At 48.5% G+C, this 23,958-nt stretch overlaps 2 pseudogenes; both read left to right on the forward strand.

Moving 5' to 3' along the window:
- The first annotated feature begins 10,152 nt into the window (after nucleotides 1-10,152).
- On the forward strand, nucleotides 10,153-10,953 carry LOC115324741 (annotated as a pseudogene).
- Nucleotides 10,954-15,791: 4,838 nt separating this feature from the next.
- Nucleotides 15,792-23,546, forward strand: LOC115324740 (annotated as a pseudogene).
- The last annotated feature ends 412 nt before the right edge of the window (nucleotides 23,547-23,958 follow it).

Consider the following 23,958-nt stretch of genomic DNA (forward strand, 5'->3'; position numbering starts at 1 on the left):
TACAAGACACGGCAGTCTCGGCTTTCATTGACAACAGCCCACTGCACCATGACCCTACTGGCGAATTTCCTAGCTTGTAGGCTATCGAGATGGACCAGGGCAATGACCAACGAGGCCCATGGCAACAAGCTGGAGGAGGCCGAAAACGTGTCCGAAGCAATGACTCGAATTCCAACCCCGACACAATATCTTCACCAAAACACGATGACGTCAGCCTTACTGTTGTATTTGCTCCGGTGGATGCTGAGCAGAAACTGACTTCCCTTACCAAACTCAAGGTGACAGACGCCTTAAAAAAGATATGCCCAGAGTGTATACACGAAGTTCGCTACAATGATCGGCTCAACCTCATCGCAGTTGACACTCGAAATGGGCAAACTACGAAAACATTGCTCAACACCACCGTTCTCTGTGGGATTCATGTTCGTCCAATGCTCCACCGTCCGGCCAAACTTCCATCGAAGTCATCCATGACGTCGACACAGAAGTCACGCAAGAAGAGCTAATCCAACACATTCGATCAGAAACAAAAATTGCCACTGTGCGCCACCTCGGAGTCTCGAAGGTCGTCAAAATAGTCTTCAGTGGTGCGAGGCTGCCTAGTCACGTCCTACTTGGCTATGTTCGACATTCCGTTGTTGCATTCAAGAACAGGCCGCTGCAATGTCACAACTGCGGTGGATTCGGACACAAGAAGATTGCATGTAAACGCCCTAAGGCATGCAATCGGTGTGCAGAAGATCACGATGTGCAGTCTGCAGAGTGTCAGTCAACGACACTGAAGTGCAGCAACTGTGGTGGCAGTCACGAGGCCACATCGCGAACGTGCCCCAAATGGAAAGAAGAGCAAACCATTGTGACGCTCTCAAAGAATAACAATATAGGATTTCGAGAGGTACGGTACGCCGTCGTACATAAAAGTGCAAGCAAAAATATTGTGGACGTTCTGGTGACCACACCAAAGCAAATCACGACAGCTACCACAAACCAGGCACTACAGGCGACAAGCAGGACGGACATACCAAACAAAGTGTCTTATGACTCGATCCTCAAAGGGACAGTTAAAAACAAGAAGGCTGCCCCAAATACCGATTCCTAGGCCAGTCAAACGTCGGACAACAAAAAATCTATGCATCAGCCACCACCCCACGCAGAAACGTTTCAAAGTTCCCACACGAAGAAGTCACCTCCAAGGAAGGACGAAACTGAAGACTCTCAAAACATCGACAATGAAACATACGGCTGACAATCGATTGTCAGAGCAGCCGTCAACATTTCTTTCGCACTCTTAGCGAAAATCGATGCACCATGGGGTAGCACCATATCAAAAATCCTACAGACGGTCCTCTCACTTCTGGGAGGATGGTAGTGGGACCCTCGTCTCCAGATATAAGACACGATGCACAAGGAAATCACTCTCAGCACAGGACTTCAAAAACGTCTCAGCAACCTGGAACTTCACGAAGGGGGCGTGGACCGATATTTCCCTCAATTTTGCAGTGGAAGGTAAACGGACTGCGGACACGCATGTCTGAACTACGCCAATTTCTTTCCAACAAGAAAGTCGACATCCTGGCTCTACAAGAAACTAACGTTACAACCGGGGATGTTCGTCTCTCACCAATGGCAGATCGCGAGTCGCCCTATTTGTTCGTGCAAGCCTACAACATGCTTCACTGGACCTTTAATTCTGACCTCTGTTCGCCGTCTGAAGAATATGCTGGAGTCACAGTCAGAATTGGCCGACAGGAAACGACGGTTGTGTCAGCATACATTACACCACAGGGAAGCTGGGACCCGACCGCCATCGAAGAAATCTGCAAGAGAAGCCGAGGCAATATTATTATCTGTGGGGACTTTAATGCGCATGACCAGCAATGGGGAGGCTCTCGAACGAACACCAGAGAACGAAAGATCGAAGCAATGGCCACAGCGCTTAACCTCCGTATCATAAATGACGGTTCAGAAACGTTCTGCAGGCCAGAAACTACAACAAGCACTATTGATGTAACGCTCGTTTCGCCTGATATTGATGCCATATGGACCACCGAGCCTGACACAGCAGGTAGTGACCATTTTCCTATAAACGTGGTTCACCCCAGTTTTTCTCCGAGAGAACTTAAGACATGCAAAGTGATAAACTGGGATCTATTTCGTCAACACTTCGCATCCGCCATGGAAAATAATACCCATCCGAATATTTCGGCTTGCATTGCAGAGTGCCTAAAACAATCTTCACGCACCGTTACGATCCCGGTCACCAGCCCTACACCTGACCTGGAGTGGCTTAACCTGCGAGCTGCCAGACGTAGAGCGCAACGAAGAGCACTTCACATTGACGCCCCCTGGGACTGGTCACGGTACAATCGCATAGATGCCTCTTTTATACGACACACCAAAAAACTTCAGAGACGGCAGTGGAGGGGAGACTGTGCTGCACTTGGCGGTCCCGGTGGAGGACGACGGGCGTGGCGCCTCGTTAGAGCCCTCAAAGGAGCGAAAATTCCGCGACACCCTGTAGCGGAAGTTGCCATAAAAACTGGTAGGACCATGGCGGAAGTGGCAGAGCTTCTGGCAGACGAGTTCGCCCAATCATCAGCTTAACCTGAGCAATACCTCCGAGACTTGCTGAAACTGAACCCATCGATCGCTCAACTTCAAGACAGGGAGTCAGAACTAGCAAGCAACACTGATCTAACGACAGCGGAACTCACATATGCGCTTCATTTCTCCCGCAGAAAAAGCGCCCCAGGACCGGATGGGATAACGTACCAGTCACTTAGAAATATCGATGCTACATACCATCCGGCTCTTCTGGAACAACTGAACACCATCTGGCGAACTGGGACCATTCCAAAAGCATGGAAAGAATCGACGATCATTCCTCTGCCAAAACATGGGAAGCCACCGGAGCTTGTCTCGTCATACAGGCCTATATCGCTGACAAGCTGTCTGGGGAAATTACTTGAGCGCATTGTCATGCGGCGACTTACCTGGGTTTTGGACCATAAAAATGTTTTTCCATACCAAATGGCAGGCTTCAGGACACGCAGGTGCACCGCCGATGCGATTGGAGGTCTTGTTTCAATCTTTGAAGAAGCGAAAGCTGCCAGACAAATGGTTCATTGTGTGTTTCTAGACATAAGTCGAGCATTCGACACGCTTCCTCATGCCATCATCATTCAGAGGCTAAAGTGCTTTGGGATACATGGCAGGTTGCTGTCTTTTATTCAAGCCTTTTTGACTCGTCGAAGCTATAGAGTGAAAGTGCCGGGCGCAGCAAGCACTCCCCGTCTAACAATCCAAGGAGTCCCTCAAGAGAGCGTGCTCAGCCCCTTGCTTTTTAATGTTGCAATGGCCTCTCTACCTCACTGCCTCCCAGCCATACATCATGCTTATGCCGATGGTATGGCAATATACGCGGATGACGTCGCAATATGGTGTGATAGACCCTCGAAGAACGCTATGGCAATCCGAAACCGGCTTCAAGTTGCTTTGGATGCAACAGCACTAGCTATCTCACATCTAGGTCTGACTCTATCATCTGAAAAGACAGCCTCAATTCTTTATAGACCAACAGGCCGTGCTTCAGAACAAGCACTGACACTGACAATCGAAGGAACTCCGGTAAAAAGGGTTACAAACCACGCCTACTTTGGCATGATTATAGATGACCGTGTGACCTGGAGGCCAGAAATTCATAGAACTCTACAGCGATGCCGTGAGCTTCTACGTGTTCTCCGATACCTTGGAGGTGCTTCATGGGGAGCACCACAACGATCAATGCTACAGTTGTGCAAAGGCCTTATAATGTCCAAGCTTTTATACTCCCTGCCACTTCTAAGAATAGGCCCGGCCCAAATGCGTGACATGGACATATTTCACCGTATAGCACTGCGTGTCTGCTTGGGGCTCCCACCATCTGCCGAAAATCTGGTGACTCTGACAGCAGCAGAAGAATGGCCACTTTCTTTGAGACTCAAGGAAAGAGCTATGCGGCATATTGCCCGAATCAACAGCGTCCCCACAAAAGATAACATTCTTACCCGCCTTCTAGCACGACCAAACTCTCAGCTGGGACAATTGGCATCTCTATTTCAACATGAGAGTGGTGGTCTTGGAGAATACTTGAGTTCCACGCCTCCGCACTCAACTTGCTTACCCCTAGTCATACATGAGACGCTACCAATCGGCCAGCGTAAAGCTAACGTCCCTGTGTTGGCCGCGCGGTCGATTGCCCTGGACTGCCTGAATGAAGCGCATGAAGGCTGGATTCAGGTATACACCGATGCGTCAGTAGACAGGACAAAAAAATCGGCGACGGTCGCGGTCACCATTCCGGATATGGGTTACAACGTCTCAGGCAGAATTGATTTCGAGACCACATCCACGACTGCAGAATTAGTTGCCATTTGGGCAGCCCTCGAATTAATAAAAAATGTCTCACCTCCTGCGAAAGCTGTAATTCTCACCGACTCCAGGGGAGCCCTTCAGCACCTTCAACGACATGTACAAATCACTCCATTTTTGGCAAGGGTAGCATTCATGGCGGCAAACATTGAAAACCTTGGCTGGAAGTTGGCCTTTCAGTGGATACCTTCTCATGTTGGAATCCCTGGCAACGAGACAGCAGACGCACTTGCAGCTAGGGCACATGACGACCCGTCCCCAACATTTCTTTTGGATCGTTTTAACGAGGCTCACCGGTTAATCCGGATATCCCTCGGACAACAACATCCACACCGAGGAGTGGCGACCGGAAGACCTCCCGCTACTACTCCACGTCGACTCCCACGTGCCGAGGCATCCTTGCTGCACAGGCTTCGAGCTGGATGTGCGTATACTTCCAAACGCCTTCACATGTACGACCACAAGTCAGACCCGTACTGTCCATCTTGCGGTGACCCTGAAGACACAGCGCACGCTCTTCTTCTATGCCCAAGCCACGACCAGCGTCGGAAGCTTCTGATTCAGCGCTATGCGACGGCCGGCCTGTCCCACTCCAATCTTGAAGACCTTCTAAACCCAAACGGGACTCAAGGAGTAGCCGAGAAGGCCTTCCGTGCTCTCCTGACTTATCTGCGCGAAAGTGGACTTGCAAGCCGGCTCTAGCATAATTACGCACTAATCAATTCTGCCAGATCTCCTCCCTCCACAAAGTACGGATGCCCGTTTAAACGGGGCTATTCAGAGTCACGCTACTCGCCTGTCAGCTAACGAATCAACGCCCCGTTCATACGCCTCAATCATTCTTTCTTTTCTTTTTCTCTCTCTCTCTTTCTTCTCTATTCCTCCCATTCCCCAATAGCTAGGTAGCGACTTGCCCCTGTACGGAGGCCCACATTTCTCCTAGCTCCCCCCCCCCTTCCCGACACCCCACAATAAACAAACAATCAAACAAACAAACATAAACCTGTGGTCTGCAGTATTCTATGGGGCACCGCCACTTTCGCAAGTCAAAGGTAAACGAGGATGTGCGCTTCACTGTACAGCTCTTTATCAATCTCTTCCAGTGTCGATGGCGAAAAAGATGCAACCAGTCAGAACGAAGCACCAACCCACACAGACGCCTAGGTAAAGTTCTAATGTATACATCAAGGGGGTTTGAAGCGGAGTGTGTGCTACTAACAGATTGACTGGGCCCGAGTTAGAAATGAAAGCTTACGCAGCTCTTGCATCCGATTCCTGCTTCATGTCGCGCTAACGTCTAGCATGTATAGGCATCGAATCATCTGCTTAGCAGCACCTTCAACTTCTTTCTTCATCGGTAAACGGAAGGCCGCCATTAGAATAGCAGATATGCCATTTTGCAGATGATGATAATGATGAAAGCGGCCAGACTTAATTCCGGAAAGGGTATACGGCTCAAACACCCCTTAGTTCCTTCCTGGAAGACAAGGAAGAAAAATAACAAAGTCTGTGCCACCATCCGCGTGGCGCACTCAGTCGCTCTTATGGCAGGCGTACGGGCCTGACGTTAATTAAACCTTGTCTTATTCCTTCTTCGGTCTCCGTGTTCCCGACGAGGTTCTAACAAACCGTTTCTTAAGTTAGACAGTTCAAGTGCATTCCACAAAGTTTACTGGTTCGAGCTTTTACTAGTTACTTACTTATTTTTTTGGTGGAAGCTGGAATCAAGCTCACAAATCTGCGTCATATTGTTTAAGATAAGACATTTCTAGCATGAAATCTGTCCTCTCTGTTTGATTTGATCAATAACGGTTAAGAGTTGAGCTTGTTGGTACATACTTGTAAATATATCAGCTTAATAACTAGAACACAAAGACAGAAAGGACAGGATATGACACACAGCTGACTACCAACGATGTTTTAGTGTAAACTTCTTCCTTGCGCTTTTGCTCCTTCCTTTTGAATCCCAAGTGAAGCGCGATAAACCTATTAGATACATTGCCCTATTCCACTATTAAGGATCACTCCCGATATTTACACTTTTACAAAAAATATACAAATCATTTGCACAGCATTCCTAGCAAATTATTGTTTTTGAACTAACCCGCCACATGCTCGTGCTGTTGTTGTTTGGGGCGTGACATTCCGTAGGTATTGTCTTTCTTTTTTGTGTATGGTATGGTAGTCAGCTGTGTGTCATATCCTGTCCTTTCTGTCTTTGTGTTCGAGTTATTTCTAAAGTTAAAGCTGATATATTTACAAGATTTGATCAATATTTTATGGTAAAGGTTTCAGTGATGTGATTGCATTGTATAGTTCTGAAGCACCCTTTATAACGAGCAAAAGCTCCCTTTTAGAACACTAAACCAAATAGTAGCAAAAGTTTATATTTTTTTCTAATTCGTTGTTCTGCATATACTAGGATAAGATTAACTATTTCTATATTGAATTAAAAGACAATGCCTTTCTCGCTTTTCCCCTTCTCTGAAACTATCAGTTTTCAATGCATGACATAAGTTTGATTGCCCGAAACTTTAAAGTAGCTGTTAAGTAATGCTTCAAAGCACCTGACGCAGCAAGAAAAATGTTGTGACGAGCACCATTTTACTCGCGACGCTTTGTTTTGTTTCTTTTTTTTTTTTCTAGAGCGCGTGAAAGAGCGCCACTAAGCACGAGCTCTTGGTATTGACTGCAGTACGGCATTTCGTTTCTTGAATTTCCTCCTTATATTTATCCAATGGCCAGACTTTTTTAATCCGAGCGCCCCTTCAATTTAATCCAGCTGTACTCCAATTTACTCCAAGTGGTAATCAGTCGAAATTTTACAAAATGTCGCCACGGGTCATGAGTTCAGATTATGTTCACAAAATGTATACATTAAAAGGAAGCTAAAACACTTCTTGAAATAAGAAAAAAAAAAAAAAAAAGAAACGAGTTCGAGGTGAATTTTGGAGTATTTTTATCTCGTGAATTTGAATATCACGTTCTTTTCCCCGAAAATGTAACTAAGCCGCCAAGCGCGTGTCGCTTGTGTGGGCAGCGCGTACAATTGCAAGCTTGCCAGGCATATTCTCCCGCACTGACACCAGTCGTGGCGTGTCTTTCTGACCTTTTTCAAAATAGTGAGAGTGCGCGTTCGTGACTTTGACAGGCGCTGAAGATGCGCGAGAGCTGAGATTCCTAGAACTTCTAGTATAACGTCACGCCCCGAAAAGGAGAGGCTTCGGCGATACTTCCAAAATTCATTTCTGCAGCCTCTGTGCACCAAATCGAAAAATAATCTCGATATTCGAGATTCTGGAGGCGAGATGAAGAGGATTTAAGTGTTCTTACTCAAATACAAAACCGTTTCAGTTTTTCCTTAAAAAAACGTTGTTCTCTCTATAAAATCCCAAAGACGGAACCCGAGTGAGACAGCAGAAGTGTGTGTGTGTGTGTTTTAAAGCGACGCGAGACGCATAGGACTTGATATTACATCCAGTGTTTGATTGTCTATGTTGGTAACGATGTCAGAGTTTTTCATAAACTAAAATTAAAACAAAATGAGACCTTTGTGGAAAGATTATTATGGTTAAATGGCGTATTTAGATGAGCGTGGCGGTTATTGGGGGCCTACACTTCTGCAATTCGTATTAATAATAATAATAATAATAGTAATGATACAGCTAAAATATTTCAATACTTTGTTTTCAAGATCTAATATAAATTGTTGCATACGATCTAATTTCAATCGAGCAAACAATATGGCAGTCAGAAGTGTGCAAATTACCATCACTGGTGCCAGTAGCAGCATTTTATATTTTTTTGAGGTTTCAAATTTAATTTTGGTTAACGATTGCAATATACTTAGAAATGTAGGTTCAACATAATTGTTTATTCATATTTTTGTCGGACTGTGTCAGAAGGAATGGTCAGCGCAAAAAGCTGTTAAAGACCGACGACCAGGTCGCGCTTTCCACTTTTAACCCTCTTCCTCCTCACCCCACTCTACCCTGTTCACCGTTGCCTCTTTCCTCCTCCCCATGGAGAGGAGGATCTTCTGCCTTGCAGAATCTCGGGTCTGGTCGTCGGCCTTTAAGCCTGACGAGTCACTGGACCCTTATAGTTTAATACAAAAAACAGTGTTCCGCCGAACGCCACAACGAACGCAAAAACCACAAAAAAAAGAAAAAACGCCCAGAAAAAATGTTCAGAATCTAGACGACATAACGAAGTACATAACAAGGTATGAATATAGAATATAAGCATATAAAATGCAGGAATCAGCACCGAAAATTCGATGTAACATAGATTGCAAAACCGAATATCATAGCAGATATTTGTATACAGTGTAAAGTGAGTTAAGTTTATTGAAAGTTAACGTAACGTAACTTTTATTAAACTGTATTTACTGAAAGTTAAGTTCACTATATTTTACAACTTAACAAGTTATACAATAAAACAGTCTAAAACCATTGAAAACACTCTTCCTGATCTGAGAAATCCGTGAAAAAACTACATTATTTGTGGGTAAAGGATGTGGTGCTATCAAATTGTGAGCAAAACTTCCAAAGTCGCCGCCAACCTGAACATGTGGGGTGCTGCCGGGCACTGTTAGTATATGAGTAGGGATATGACAGGCACGTAGCCAGGGGGGGGGGGGGGGGGGAAGCATGGGGACCGCCCCCCCCCCCCCCCGAAATCTTCCATTTTGCTGGGACCTCCTCTACCCCCTCCCCCTCATACAGCATTTTGTCATGGGCAGGCCCCCTCGGAAACAAAATCCTGGCTATTTTTGATTCTACAAAATAGAAGTTGCAGAAGAAAGGAGGGAACGACGTTTCAACCAGACGGTCTTCGAAGACCGCTTGGTCGAAACGTCGTTCCCCTCCTTTTTTCTGACACTTCTCTTTCCCTTCATATCCCGCCAATCCTTCCAAACCAAATGCCCCCCCCCCCCAAAAAAAAAAAGAAAAAAGAAAGAAAAAGGAACGTTTTTTTTAAATATTATTATTAATCTTCCCAGAACATTTAGTTTCTTTAACCTTTATGCACCATTGTCCTGCCAATATCAGCCTTTCCAGTTCGAAGGAATACCTACCCGCTTGCACGTCGCTCACTGCAGCACGTTTCGTTGGCGTTGGAAACCGGTAAAGCAGTAGTGAGTTTTAGTATCAGGTATCCGAGCGAACACAAGCACCGCGTGCGTCAGCGTTGCGTGTTCCACACTGCGCGTGCCCAAAATTGCGGTCTTCGATGGGCGACGACGCGCATGCGCAGCGTGGAGCACGCAACTCTGACGCAAACGCATAGCTCTTGCGTTTGCTTTTGTACGCAATACTAAACCTCTCTAATCAGGTATAATCCCATATCGGCTGCAGCACTATATTGGGAAAGTGACGAGTGCTGTTTGCATTCAGAAACGGCATTTCGCGAGCCATGATCGCGAGCAGTTCCGCCGTGCCCGCTGTCCAGGAGAATCGGGGGACCCTCACTAGAGCGCTTCCCGTTTCCGCCACGGGAAAGCGAGCAACGAGCTGGAGACGCGAATACAGGAACTCAAGTGCACTTTGGCTGCCGAAGCGCTCTGCTATAGCGCGCTCTGCCGACAGAGCACTCGGTTCGTACGCTCTCGTTGCTCCCTCCCCTGTATCACGTATACCCTTGCAGCACCCTCGGGCGTTCCTCCAGGGTTCTTTCTTGGCCCAACCCTCTTCAACGTATATGATCGTGACATTCCGCACTCTGACGGGCTCTTAACCATCCTATTACGCCAACAACCCTACTTTGGCAATGTGGCTGCGGTCCGCCGGTGATCTTGCTACCATGCAAGCTCACCTGGACGAGGTGGCTGTCGGGTCTGCCACTAACCACCGCCGTTTCACCTATTACAGCAAGCGTGCCGTGATGCGGTTAAGTTCGGCCAGGAAGGTCTAGTCACCGCACTACATGCTTGGAGGGCTCCTTCTCCCCTCTGCACAGGAGCTCGACATCTTGATTGCATCATTCAAGTCATCACTCGATTTTGATTGTCATGTGATTAGCCGGTTTCGCAGTCTACTGGGCTTCGCCTCCATACATTCATGGGGTTCCGGACGGAAGACTCTGAAGACGCTGTATACAACTTTGGTGCTCCGTCGACTAGAGTACTGCTCTTCCATCTGGAGCCCTCTCTAGATCCACCTCACTGAGCGCCTAGAAAGTGTGCAGCGCCGCGCGACTCGAACCAATTGGCCCACCGACTACGATGAACGCCTGCAGTCTCTTGGCTGGTACCTCCTGAGCCACAGTAGAAAGGTGGCACGCGTCCGGCTCGTCGCTGCTGCAGCTGGCCTCTCGCTGGCCGGCTATATATTTATAGCCTCGGTCTCCGGGATCTCTAGCCGGGCATGCTGTCCTATCCTCCTCCGTGCCCGCATCCGGCGACATGAGGCTTCACTGTTCAACTCCACGGTAAGTGCGTATCCCTATTTGCCTGAGCGCATGCGCCCGGGCCTACCCGGGGCTGGGGACGAACTCCGCGACTTCAGCAGGAATGTGTCGCGTGCCCTCCGTGCTCAATAAGTTTTGTGCAACCTGATCATTTATTTCTACATTTCATTTGTATATTCATCTTCATCATTTCACTTGTTAGCGCACAGCCGAGGAGGCAACCAACACTTGTTTGTATGGGCTTCTGGCTTTTGGCTGCCTTAGGCACTCGGCTGTGTGGAAGTTATGCCAATAAACGCCATTATCACCTCTGTGAGTATTCTATGGTCGCGTCTTGTCTTGAGGGCGCGCTCGCGCCGACTGGCCGAAAGAAACAGGCCTGAGGTACACATGTACCCCCCTCCCCCACTCCCCTCGCACCCCAAATCATGAACGTTCCAACCACCGGCAAGCCCCCCCCCCCCCCCCCCCCGACCCGGGGTCCCCCGGCAGCCTGTTAGGCATAGCTGGGCGTCCGGCGTGGTGCGATGTCACAGCTCCAAGCGGAGCAGAAGTTGGGGTGGTATCCCCGAAAAACTCCCTGGGGTAGGTCTTGTATTGGGTGGGATCCAAGACGCAGGCGTTCGCGGTCGTAGAATGTAAAAAAAGGCATTTTTCGGAGCCCAAATGGCAGCTGTTCTGCAGAGCTATCGAGCTAGCACTCGCTCTGTAGAAGAGACGAACACATGCAGAAGAGGTGCATATGCATCCTGCGGTCACATGTAAATGGTGGATTCAATGTATGTATACGCGCGCGGCGTAGGAGCTAGTTCGATTCAGGGACAGAACGAGCGGGTTGGTATGGATAGTAAACTTGAGGAAGAAAACGAGAAAGTTTGTGTTTGTCCGTCCTCTCTTGTTTTCTTCCTCAAGTTTACTAGTTCGGTTCGCTTGGGTGGCGTGATGTTGGGTCCCTTGTCCTCTGCGCTCTGCGTGCTTGCTTTGGTTCGCGAAGTGATGTGCTCTCGGGGAGTGATAAAGCTCAATACAAATGGTCGATTTTTGGCATTTTTAGACACGCTCAATGTGAGGTGAAGCTGTAACAATCACATAGAGACTCTTTTGTAAGGTCCTTTCTGTAGTCATGGGGGAAATTGACGCTCATTACCTAAAGAGATCATTTGCGTTTTTAAGGTAAAGTTCCCGTTTGTGAACGAAAACAGTGCACTGGATGTCATGCCTAATGTTCTACTCGTCCGTCCTCAGTAAATTAATATGTTATTTTATTTTCACTCTACGTGGTTTTGATAACAACCTTCAATGTCCAAAAAGAAACAGAAGTCACTGGCAATCTAATGTCCGCGCTAACAGTGTCGCAATGTGTCCGCCATGTGACGCTTATGCCTTTATTGAAACTTTGATATAATCGGTATTCTAGTACAAACGAATGTTATTGCAAATACTTTCTTTTGCTTTTCTGTACTCGATACAAGGAACCTCGAAGGACCCCTCCGTCTGCCATCGTTCAGCGTCGGGAAGAAGGCCCGAGCCTCGGGCTATATCCCCCCCTTGGCAATTAGATTGTCGTCTATCGATCCACGTTGTTGGGTGGTCGTGGAGCGTACCCTAACCTCCGCTTTCTGGCCTGGAGCTTCTTCTCGCATCTAGAAAGGAGCCCGCTCTAGTGTTTTACTTTGTACCCAAGATAGCTATCGCATTGCCCACCTACAGCGCAACACCCTTTTTTTTTTCTCTTTCTTTTTAACTCTTGAACATTTGCTTTTCGGAGAAGCTTATTTCTCGATTCAATATCGCGTCAGTATAGTGCTTTTAGATTCCCTTCGCGTACAAGGGGATGTTGTGAAGTGTTCGGCTTGTAAAGGCCGGTTCACAGACTTGCCTGTAGATCGCAACCGAGTGCGTGGCGCTGCAAGCTAGATGCACCTCCGAGGTTAACGGGTTAGTCAAAGTGTGACGTCACATGAAATCTACTCGTGCATCTATTCGTTCGTTACATCTTGTATACCTAGATCGCGTTCTTAGCGCTACATCTTCTCGCGGCGCGGTACACTTCTAAGAAGAGGGTGTCGTCTTACACCCTTTTGCACCATGTAATGCACCCCAAAGCTTCATTTCGACGTACAGCGCCCTATACATGTAGTCGAACAGACGGCCCCAAATTTTACGAGGGGCTTGATAACGGTGAGATACACCTCATTAAACAGCTAAAGTACGTATCAAAGTCTACAAAGAGAAAACAAAAACGCCGAGGCTTTGCAGTAGGCTAAGAAAATCCCGATTACTTTTTTTTTAAAGTCAGTAACACGTAAGTACATTAGCTATTTGAATAAGTTGCACCACTCGGGCTAACAAGCCGCTCGTGAAAGTTGATAATGTCGTTCGGGTGCCAGCGCGCTGTACGTCGAAGTCACGTTTTGGGGTGTCCACTCTTATATAATACAAGGGGTGTAAGAATATACCCTTTTTTTCTGAGAACGTAGAAAGCGATCTCAATCACCATTTTCTCATTGCACTCCTTGGGCATAATCCAATATGAAAGCTTCTCGTGATACGCACCTGCGTAATTGCTGGTGCCGGCATTTGAATTTCCACCCGATGCTGGAGGCTACCACTGCTTAACCTGCGCTAAAATGCTCTGAACATTTTATAGCAGAGCGCTCCATCGGCGAGTTGGGTACGCTGGACCGGCGTTGGACGTCAGTGCGTGGACGGAAAACGTCGGGTGTGCAATGACAAAGCTTCACGGACACCACCGTGCGACAAACTGGTGCCAAAATACCGCTAAGAACGCGGACTAGATATAGCGTATTTAACTTCCCGACTAAACACAGGAGGGTTCATTTGTTCAGTGTTGCAGTCTCGCTGCACTGATGTTTCATTCATTTTTTTTTTTAATTTGAGAAAATGTGATATAGTGATTGTGATTTGACTAAGCAGTGTCGAATAAAAGATATGTCAGCCACCCTTCCAATTTAATCGATTTGCTTCGGCGAGACTGTGTGCAATCCGCTTGTCGTTCAGCGTCGCGCAAGGTACGGCAAACTGGTAACAATATCGTCCTTTGCGACTGCGACACGCAAAAAGCGATGCCGGACGCGGGACTATCGCCGATAGAGAGTACAAAAAAAGTACAAAGGCCCTTCCGTTAGCACTGCGCACGCAAGTTCTCAGCAGAACGCTGCGGAGCTCGTAAAACCAGCGCTTTTAGTACATTGGAACGCAAGCAGTTGCAGCGCCACCTAGATATGCCGTCATTCGGTCTAGTCAATCCGAGTCTCGTGCTGTTCCGCGCGCGACGAGTGTAACGAGACGGTAATGCAAAGAACCGCTGCGTACGCACGTAAAGCTCGCAGCGTTACCTATGTATCGAGCGTGCGCAGTGTCACAGCACGAAACGCTAACACAATCGCACAGTGCTGGTGTTCGCTCTTATACGCAAGACTAAAACTTCCTAACATTTTAACTGCCCAAAATATGCCCAGCAATAGTGCCGTAATTTGGAATGTTTATAATTTTTCCTGACATTTTTTATTCCAGCCTTGGGTATTCGGAAAATACACCATTTAGTCTGAATTGTCATTTCCAATTAAAAGAGACCCTGCTACAGGTCCCCAAAAGCTTCCTCGGCCTCCAAACTCCCTACAGCTGGACTCTGACAAAAGAGGAAAACAGGAGTAGAAGCAAGCGTTCGAACGTCTGTCCAGTGGTAGATGCTGCACTAGTAGCAGAAAATGTGGAACTTGTGAAGGGCGACAATCTGCGTGAGAAAAGCTTCTGGTATTTAAGCTTCAAAAGAATTCGATTTAAGTAGAATCTAAATTTTACGGGTTAAGGGACTAATAGCGAGCTAGACACCTTCGCTTACCTTTGTTGTGCATTAGTTGAGGGTTGATATAAACAAGTCCACAGATACCACCCGTGTAGTCCATTGAAATACTATCCGAATCCAACAAAGGTCAAATGTGAGCAATGTATATAATAAATGTTCCTTTTTTTTGTTTGTTTTACTTTGCCCCTGCACTTGGGCTGTCTTACTTGTGATTCTCTCCCCACGGCCCAGACTGTATTTAGCATGTTGCTCGAGCAGCATGCAGCTTTTCTGCGTCGGCTATCTTGTTTAAAAACAGAGATACAAAAGAAATAGTGTACCTCACCTGCCAATTCATTCAGCCCATCAGCAGCATTTATTGTGCGAGATGTAAATCTATACTGATGCTCCTGCAATTGTGGCCATATTTCTTTATTTTCATATACCAGCTGTGATTCATGCGTTGCCTGGCCTGTCAACCATGCTTAAAATGTTGGTTGAAGTTTCGCCTGTAGCTACAGGCCATACCTCAATAAAACACATATAGAAATTTACACTTCCTACAAAAAACACGCAAAAAAAAAATTAAATAGAAATGAGCGCGCCGACAGCTAGCGTCGTCACAGCCTCCACAGGGCGAGCGGGGCGAGTCGGGGAAAAATCCTCTCCTCGCCGTGACGTCACCCCGGTTCGCCGTAAGGGGGCGCCACGCGAACTTCTCGGGGCTAATAGAGTGCGCGCTGTCAGTGAACTATAGGGGGCGCGCTGGTCAGGCATAATGGCGGACGAAAGGTTGTCGTTTTCGTCGTTTAGAACGCGGACTACCGTAAATTTATTTCCCTGCCGTGTAAAATCGGTGTTATATATGAAAGGAAAGCGATGTTGCGGCGGAAGAAACCTTCTTCTAGTCATTGCGAAGGAATGACACGGCAAAAGCATAAAAATGTCTAGCGTTTCGTCTAGACGGAACACTAAAATCCAGTAAAGTTCCGTCCAGACGGGACTATATCCTCCACTAGAGTTCCGTCCAGGGTTCCAGTTCCGGTTTTTGTGGCATTATCTGACGGACTGTCGAGGATCCTGTATGTACCAGTCAGTGGACGACCGACCAGCCGGAGAGCCGCGTCTCGCACGGCGCCCGACGCAACCACGTGCGCCTGTCATGAAGGCTGGCACGAAGTGTGCGACATTTGAGGCATTAAAAGATGCCTTGAGAAGGTATGGCGAGGAGAACTACGTGCAGAATTACAAGCAGACATCACGGCTAGTAACCGCGGCGAAACGGAAAGGCATTAATTGCCACATTAACCAGAACATCAGTGCGTAGCAGGTGCATTATTACTGTATCAAAGGCGGCCACAACTTCAAAGCAAAGGAGAGCGAGTAACCAAGTATCACTTTTCACATTCATCTGTTTAGCTTCTGTGTATACAAATAGTGATGCTTATGTTGATTTAGCGTGCATTAGATTTTTTCGCAGAACCTTTGCCGATGGGTGTTTGGCCCATTTCGAATGCTGCGTGTCCACAGAGTGAAAGCACTTGGAGGCAGTGGCGGATCCAAGGGGAGGGCGGTGGGGGCGATCGCCCCCCCCCCCCCAAATGCCTCGCCAGGCAACCCCCCCCCCCCCCCCCCCCCGGGGTTCTGCGTCAGCTCGAAGAAAAAACGTAAGAAATCTACGCGAGGGACAAAAGATTAAAACAGCGGTGGGTGGACGCGCCTGCTGGGCGCTTCCGAAGTGGGATTTATCTACGTCAAGGTCACGGTACGTCTTTCCGACAGGGACGGCGCCAGGAGTTTCGAAGTGGAGAGACAGTGGGGAGGCGCACCAAATATCAGGGTCCTCGACTGCAGGCACACTTCTAAACAAGGCCAGCACGTCGAGCACGGGGGGAAAATGCCTTCGACATATCTAGTCCCCTTTCTCTCTCTCTCTCTCTTTCTCTTTCCCTCTCTTTGGAGGTTGTCTGCGAAAAATTTGTGCCCTGAAATCTCCCAAACGCAGACACCAAGCAGCCTTCCCCTCGAGGGTACGGATTATCCTTCCTCTCTAGCGGCGACCTTTTCATCACTTTTCGTTTGATGGTTTCTTCGTGGTTCTGGGCTTGTCTTTTGGCATGTCTTTTTTGGCTTGCTTTGAGATGCTGCCGCCCACGGGCTCACTGAAGCTATCTTATTGGCACGGTGTGCTCATTGCCAAGGAAAGTGCGGAGAGGACGTACCAGGAGGAGACGTTCCAGGGGGGGGGGGGGGGGGGGGGAGGATGCAGCTTGTACAACCAAGTGACCAATTGCTTTTCTACTCAACTGAGAGAGGAAGCAAATGCTCTGGGTACAGTGTAGTCTGGGTCTGAGCTCCTGAAGACGTTCCGGACTTCCCCACGACCTTGGCTTAAACATAAGCCCGCTTTCGTCCTCGCCTCCATCCCTCACCGAGGATCATCGCCGCAGCGCGGAATACAGAAAGTAGCCGACGAGCGCCAGAAGGGGGAGATGTTTCCTCTAACGGGCTTCATACTGCCTGTGGTACGACTTCTCGTGGCGGAAAGCTAATAAAAGAAAGATAAACGGTACGAGCACTCTAAAGGCTGGAGGCTGCTTACACGGGGTCCTCAAGCCGACGCCGTAGGCATTTATTTGTATACACCAACTCATGTTTACAAACAAACCGGCGCGCCCCTAGCGGACGCCACCGGCGCCGCGCATGCGCGGTGGATGGTGGGCAAGAAGCCCGCCGTCGCCCATAAACAAACCATTGAATTGCGTTGTTGTCGGCGTCGGTGGGAGTCCCCGTGCTCATTTTCACGTTGGAATTGTTGATTCTACATCCTCCTAACAATGTCTGACTACTTGAGCGGCTTCAGCAAAACTAACAAGGCAAAACTTTGCGTGAATAATGTGACGTGCGGCGATTCATTTCACGTGGACGCCGCAGAATAGGCGCTAAAGCCTGACTCCCACGATGAGATTCTACTCGCTGTTTTAAGACGCGACGTTGATTGGACTGCAAAAGCGTGGACCGTAGCTGAGATGGTGGACGTCGATACTGAAAACCGCAAGTAGAATCGGGCATTACAAGTCGGTGATGCATCCACTGGTAACAATAATGATCGACATCTTCTTGTATCTGTTTACACTTAGCCTACTTACCCCAACCAACCTTCAAAAGTGTTTTGAGGCCTGCACTTAGTTCTTATCGCAATTACCGGGTCAACATTTGGTTTACGGGCCGCTGTCGTTTGAACGAGCTGACGACAAAAAGCAGCCAATGTTGAAAGAGCAGACGACAGTTCGAACGCATGCGTAATGGGGCACGGGCAAGAAGCACCGCGTCCCGCGTCAACAAACCACTCGAATGTCACGTTGTCGGCGTCTGTGTGAGTCGTATTCTTTTTCGCGTTGGAATTGTCGATTCTAGGTCCTCATCGCAATGTCTTACCACTTTAATCGCCTAAGCGAAATTATCAAGGCTCGTTACGCCGCTAAACTTTCCGTAAATAATTTGACGTGCAGCGATTCATTCGCATGAACGCCGCAGAATGGACGCCAAAACCATGATGAGATTCTTCTAGCTATTTTCGGTAGCGACGTCGCTCGTGTTGCAAAAGTGTAGAAGGTAGCGGCGATGATCGACGTGGATACTGAAAATCGGAAGCGGGAACAGACCAAGCGTAACAAGTCGGTGATGGCCACCGGTACCAATGATCAACATCTTGTATCTACTGTTTACACCGAGCCTACTTAAGTCTTTTGAGGCCTGCAATTACTTCTTATTGCAATCACCGGGTCAAAGTTTGGTCTACGGGCCGCTTTTGTTTGAACGAGCAGACGCCAAAAAGCAGACATGTTTGAAAGAGCAGACGAAAGTTCGAACGATCAGGCGGCCGTATGAATTTGAAGACGCACTGAACCCGTGGGTGGTTCGGACAACTTGACGATTTTCTCTCGTTTATGTTGGAACAAAGCAAATACATCCGGCGACCACAAGGTGTTGCCCGCACACGCAATCGTAGTTCGACAGCGTCTGGTTTGCCCTTTTCAAGGCTACTATCCACGTTCTCGGACGAACGGAGGGGGCAAAAACACATGAAAACTGATCTTCAAACCTTTCCAGACTCTCTTGGTACAACCCCCGTCGCAGCATTTTGACGAGAAGGCAGGTTTTTTGTCTCGTTTCTTCCAAAGGAACACGGGAATGCATGTCTGGCACGGCGACTTCTGCCCACCGCCCCAGACCGGAAGTGCGTCCGGCGCGCCACCACCGCGGCGTGACGTAGGAGAGTTGAGTTGGTGTATACAATGCCGTTTCAACTTAGGGTGGCGGGACATATTTTAGGAAAGGCGACCGCTACCCCTTGTCTCCCCTTGGCGCCATCTTTACTTTTCGAGTTAAACGCGGCATCTGTGGATTGACGGCAGAGCTTTCGCGCGGCTTTGCAGGAGCGAGTATGTGTGTGTCGAACGGAACAGAAGCGCGGCTTGCTGGTTTGCAACTGCGGCTTTGAATTCCCTATCTAGGGACTTGGGGAAAACGAGCCCTTTCAAAGATGCGACTATACATAAATTAAAAAAGTGAAAGCCGTTTACAAATCCCTGTAACGCCGAATTGGAGCGCAGCTCTTGAGGAGGAGGAGTGAAGGGTACTGAGGGGAGGGTAGACCCCTCCCCCTTCTCCTCCTCCTCCCCTCATTCTTTAATATGCTCCGGGGGGGGGGGGTCACGTGACCTCGGGGGGTGTGTGTCACGTGACTTCGGGGAGGGGGTCACGTGACCTCGAGGAGGCGTGACCTGGGGGTCACCTCAAGGTCACGTGACCCCCAAGATGACCCCCACGTGACCTTGGGGGTCACGTGACCTGGACGGGCCACGTGACCTCGGGGGGTCACGTGACCTCAGAGGGGTCACGTGGGGGTCACTTTGGGGTCACGTGACCTTGAGATGACCTTGGAAGGGGTCACGTGACCTTGGGGTCACGTGACCTCGGGGGTCACGTGACCTTGAGGAGGAGACCACGTGACCTCGGGGGTCACGTGACCTCAGAGCGGTCACGTGACCTCAGAGGGGTCACGTGACTTGGGGGTCACGTGACCTTCAAAAGGTCACATGGGGTCATCTTGGGGTCACGTGACCTTGACATGACCTTGGAAGGGGTCACGTGACCTCGGGGGTCACGTGACCTTGGGGGTCACGTGATCCCAAGATGACCCCACGTGACCCCCAAGGTCACGTGACCTTAGGGGTCACGTGACCTTCAGGGGGTCACGTGACCTTGAGATGACCTTGGGAGGGGTCCGTGACCTTGGGGTCACGTGACCTTGGGATGACCTTGGTTACGCCGACGCCGACGGCGACGCCGACGGCGACGCCAACGGCGACGCCGACGCCGCTCAAGCCGGGAACGGGCCCCTAAGAGCTGCGCTCTAATAGACAGTGCCTGTGCCAGTTCGAGTGAACACCGACTCCCAAACATCCATGCTGCAGTCGTGATCGGTCTTTAGCCCAGTTGAGATTCGCCGACCGGGCAACCGCTCTGCCCCATCATATCTCTGCACCTGTCCTCTCGACCCTGACGACTGAGCTAACTACCCAGAAACAAGTAAGTGTTCCTTTCATACAGAAAATATCCAGACGAAGTGCAATTGAATATAATTTGGAAGGATCCACTGCTGGTTTAAGGTCTTGTCTAAGTTTAAAAGCATAGTTGCCGAACTGCAACATGCTTTCAAAAATATTTAACAATTATTCGCTTTCGTTCTCTCAAGTTGCACCCAGAACACGTGAAAACACGAGTTTGGGTTGTTAATGCCGCATGTGCTGCGCTCTGGACATTCCAAATATACGGCGAACAACCGACGAACTTGCCCGGCAGCGTTCGTTTCGCTCGCTGCGTCAGCAGTGTTTTGACGCCGCGAGCAGCGTCGAAGCCGCCGGGCCATCTTTGTCGCTTGTTTGCAATGTACTCGCTCCATTGAAGCAACCGGCGACAATGAAAAGTATATTTTAAAACCACGTTCTGCATTTTGGCATTGAATATAAAGTTCTAGCTACTATGCCAAGCCTAATCTCAAAGAACAGCCGAGTTTTAGATTAAAACGTTTTTCGCATTGTCATTAGGTGTATGAGCTTCCTCCGTATAGTTGGCAAAGGTTGGCTCTCCGTACATGCTCTCCGGGTGTAACGAGAATAGATAAATATTCAAGCAGAAGGAGCCCAAAACCTCTAGCCCCGCCGGGGATATCTGAGCAATCAAGTTACACTGTCTGCAATTGTCACAGCCGCTATAGCACGAAACATTCATCCCCAGTATTAAACTTCTTTTTCTATTTCTAGCGCGCTGCCACGCGAATGAAGTAATCCCGTTTCCTATTACAAAATTCCTTGCGTTATGGTGTTCAGAAAGGATAGTGACACCACAATTTTCTAGATACCTCTAGCGTGGTCACCCGAAAGGTTTTAATTCAAAGAGTTCATCCCCGACAGGTAAACCGATACAAAAGCTCTCAAGATCTATATTATGTTATCAGAGTTTAGTAAAAACGATAACTCCACAAAAAATATAAACATCCCCCCCCCTCTCTGCCGTTTTACACCGAGGAACCGCCCCCCCTAAAATGGAGGTCTGGATCCGCCCCTGCTTGGAGGTGATGTCCAGCAAGACAGAACACAATCAAGCCGTGTCAAAGGTATGCTCCATGATACACAGCTTAGATGTGATTTTAAGCATATGTTCCTTATAATCTGAGAACGTAGACAACCTGGCCACAAGCAATGCTGCATGTTCATGGTACATTCAGTATTATAATGCTGCTCTTGTTTTAGGCCACGTACGAGCAACTTTGGAAGCAACGAGCACTGCCTGAGGAGGTAAAGGGTGAGGTCCAGGAACTGATAAAACTCAAAGCAAACAAGAAGGTGATCAAGCAAAAGATCCAGCAAGAAACTGGCCGTGTTGTCCTGCTCAAGAATCTCAGCAATTTGGTCAGCTCTCTGAAGCCCCCAACAAATATCGATCTCCAAGAAACTGCTGAGATTCTTTAGAGAGACTACGGTACGTCTCACGCACATCTATAAGGACATCATAAAAGTAGGCCATGGGTGAATATGCCTTGCTAACAATTAGGCAGGCATATTTTGACCACAAAAAAATACGAGGGCACCTAGGCTTTCTCCCATGATCTAAGAATGCGTGAGCATTACCTTTGGCCGAGTTATGCTGGCTAGTTATGTCTAGTTATGTTGGTGTGTTTGAGTGTTAATGCCGTTGCGAAAGGCAAGAGGACAGACCGGCCACAATTCGGCATTAAAGCCGAGTTTTATATGTCAAGTTTCTAGCTTCCATTCTTGCTCCTAGTCCTCGTGGTGATCCGGGACGGCATCTGCAAGTCTGCGCTGGGGACGGTGGGGGAGGGGGGGGAGGGGCGTTTGGAGGAGGGGGCGGGAAACCAGGGCGGTGGGGCTGGTTCAAACTACGGTTACGCATTTATGCCACGGCTTTTGGCCACGGTTTTTTCGCTGAGTGAGCCAGGTAGTGCTCACGCATTATAATCTCCTGCCATTTGATTCATACAACAGATCATGATTGGTGCCTCATTGCAGTCTGTGTATTCTTTTTTCTTGACATTATCTCTTCCTCTACATGGAGTGTCCCAGTACCCAACATTTTCTAGGGAAATCGGCATGTAATTTGATAGTTTTGCATTCACTTTAATATCTTAGGCATTGGATTTCCGTGTTTATAACTATGCAGGCTCAGACTGCCATGTCCTTGTGAGTGACAACCAGTCCCAGGCACTCTTGATCTCCACTGCGTCAATGAGGGGAACGATGGCTGCCTATCCGGAGTTTCTTGGAATAGAAGCGATATATAAGCTTCTGGACCTTAGAACTCCGGCTTCTGTCATCCACAATGAAGACTCGAATGAATAAACAGAGGTCGTCTGCATCGCAATCCTTGTCAGACAAGATGAGTGCAGCTTGAGGTGGCTCCTAGGGAATTTCCAACAGCTCCGCCCCACATGGGCGCCCACAGGGTGTATTATGGCGGACACAGACTTGCAGGAAAGGGACGTACTGAAGAGGTGTTTCCCCGAGGCGTATGTCTTAATCGGTGTGTTTCAGACTTTAAAAGCATTAGACGCAAGATCATTCGCACAAAGTTGGGCATGACAGCCTTCCAGCGTGACCGTGCCTTCCAGCTCCTTCAAAGGATGGTGCATGCGAGATCAGACAACGAATTCTTCTAAATTGAAAGCCAGCTTGACACTAGAGCACCAGCACCGGTACTTCAGTACTATGGCAAGAACTGGCGTAACATGAAAGAGGAGTGGTACACAGGACCACAACTTACGGACGGAAGTTTTAACAACACTACGAACAACCACCTTCAAAGTATAAATGCAAAGCTGAAGAGTGTTGTTCCCCTGTACTGCACACTTGAGGAGCTTGTGCCACCCTTTTTCAGTGTGCTGAACACGCTGCAAGAAGAGGGGTACCACCTGGCAGCCGACTCAGCCTACAAGCGTCCAGCACAGTTAGAAGCTGAGGAGCACCTCCAGCAGTACTAGCGACATTTGACTGGTTGTGCTTTTTCATTTCTGAAAAAAAGCAAGAACTCTCAAAACCGGTTGTTGTGTGAGAAGACAAGCAGCTGGAGCTGGCAGTACCACTGCCATTCACGCTCCGGGGAAACTGTCACCACTACGGCCAGCTGCTCCTGTTCATTCAGGCTGTCGATGATGTTGCCTTGTCGACACGTCCTGGCAATACGGAGGTCCAAAGGCCTCAGTCGCCACGAAGAAGGTCTCTACAGTCAGAGGTTGAGCAGGAAGTATTACAATTGTAAACAAAGGCTGTTCAAAAGCAAGTTCTGTGCCAGGATCAAAAGGATCCTGGCACGGAACTCGCAAGTGTATATGTGACACCAGTCATCAGGAAACCAAAACTGCAAACCCAGCAACAGAAATGCAGAGCTGAGTTTCCGTTGTGCAAGTACCTTGATCAATTTTCTTCGGAGGAAACGAACGAAACATTTGTGCAGCGTCTAGGGACCTTTAAAACACTCATCAAGGAATCGGAAGATGTACACTGTGTCGATGTAGTGCGACAAAACTGCTCTTGACTTGTGGTGGGGTTGCCTTGCTGCATGCCCATCCGGGAGGAACAACACGGAGCCGGGGTTTCCAAAACGAGAAACTACATTTATTAAAGTAACGGGAATGGATTGTTAGTGTCAACGTAAAACATTGCCGGAGCGTTCGAACTGCACGCCTCCGCGGCCACGGTCCGTCCTTCCCACTGTGGACGTGTCCCCTCTTTTATGCCCTTGCGCGG

Source organism: Ixodes scapularis, unplaced genomic scaffold (assembly GCF_016920785.2).
Source record: "Ixodes scapularis isolate PalLabHiFi unplaced genomic scaffold, ASM1692078v2 PGA_scaffold8__174_contigs__length_109621045, whole genome shotgun sequence".
Taxonomy (NCBI): Eukaryota; Metazoa; Arthropoda; class Arachnida; order Ixodida; family Ixodidae; genus Ixodes; species Ixodes scapularis.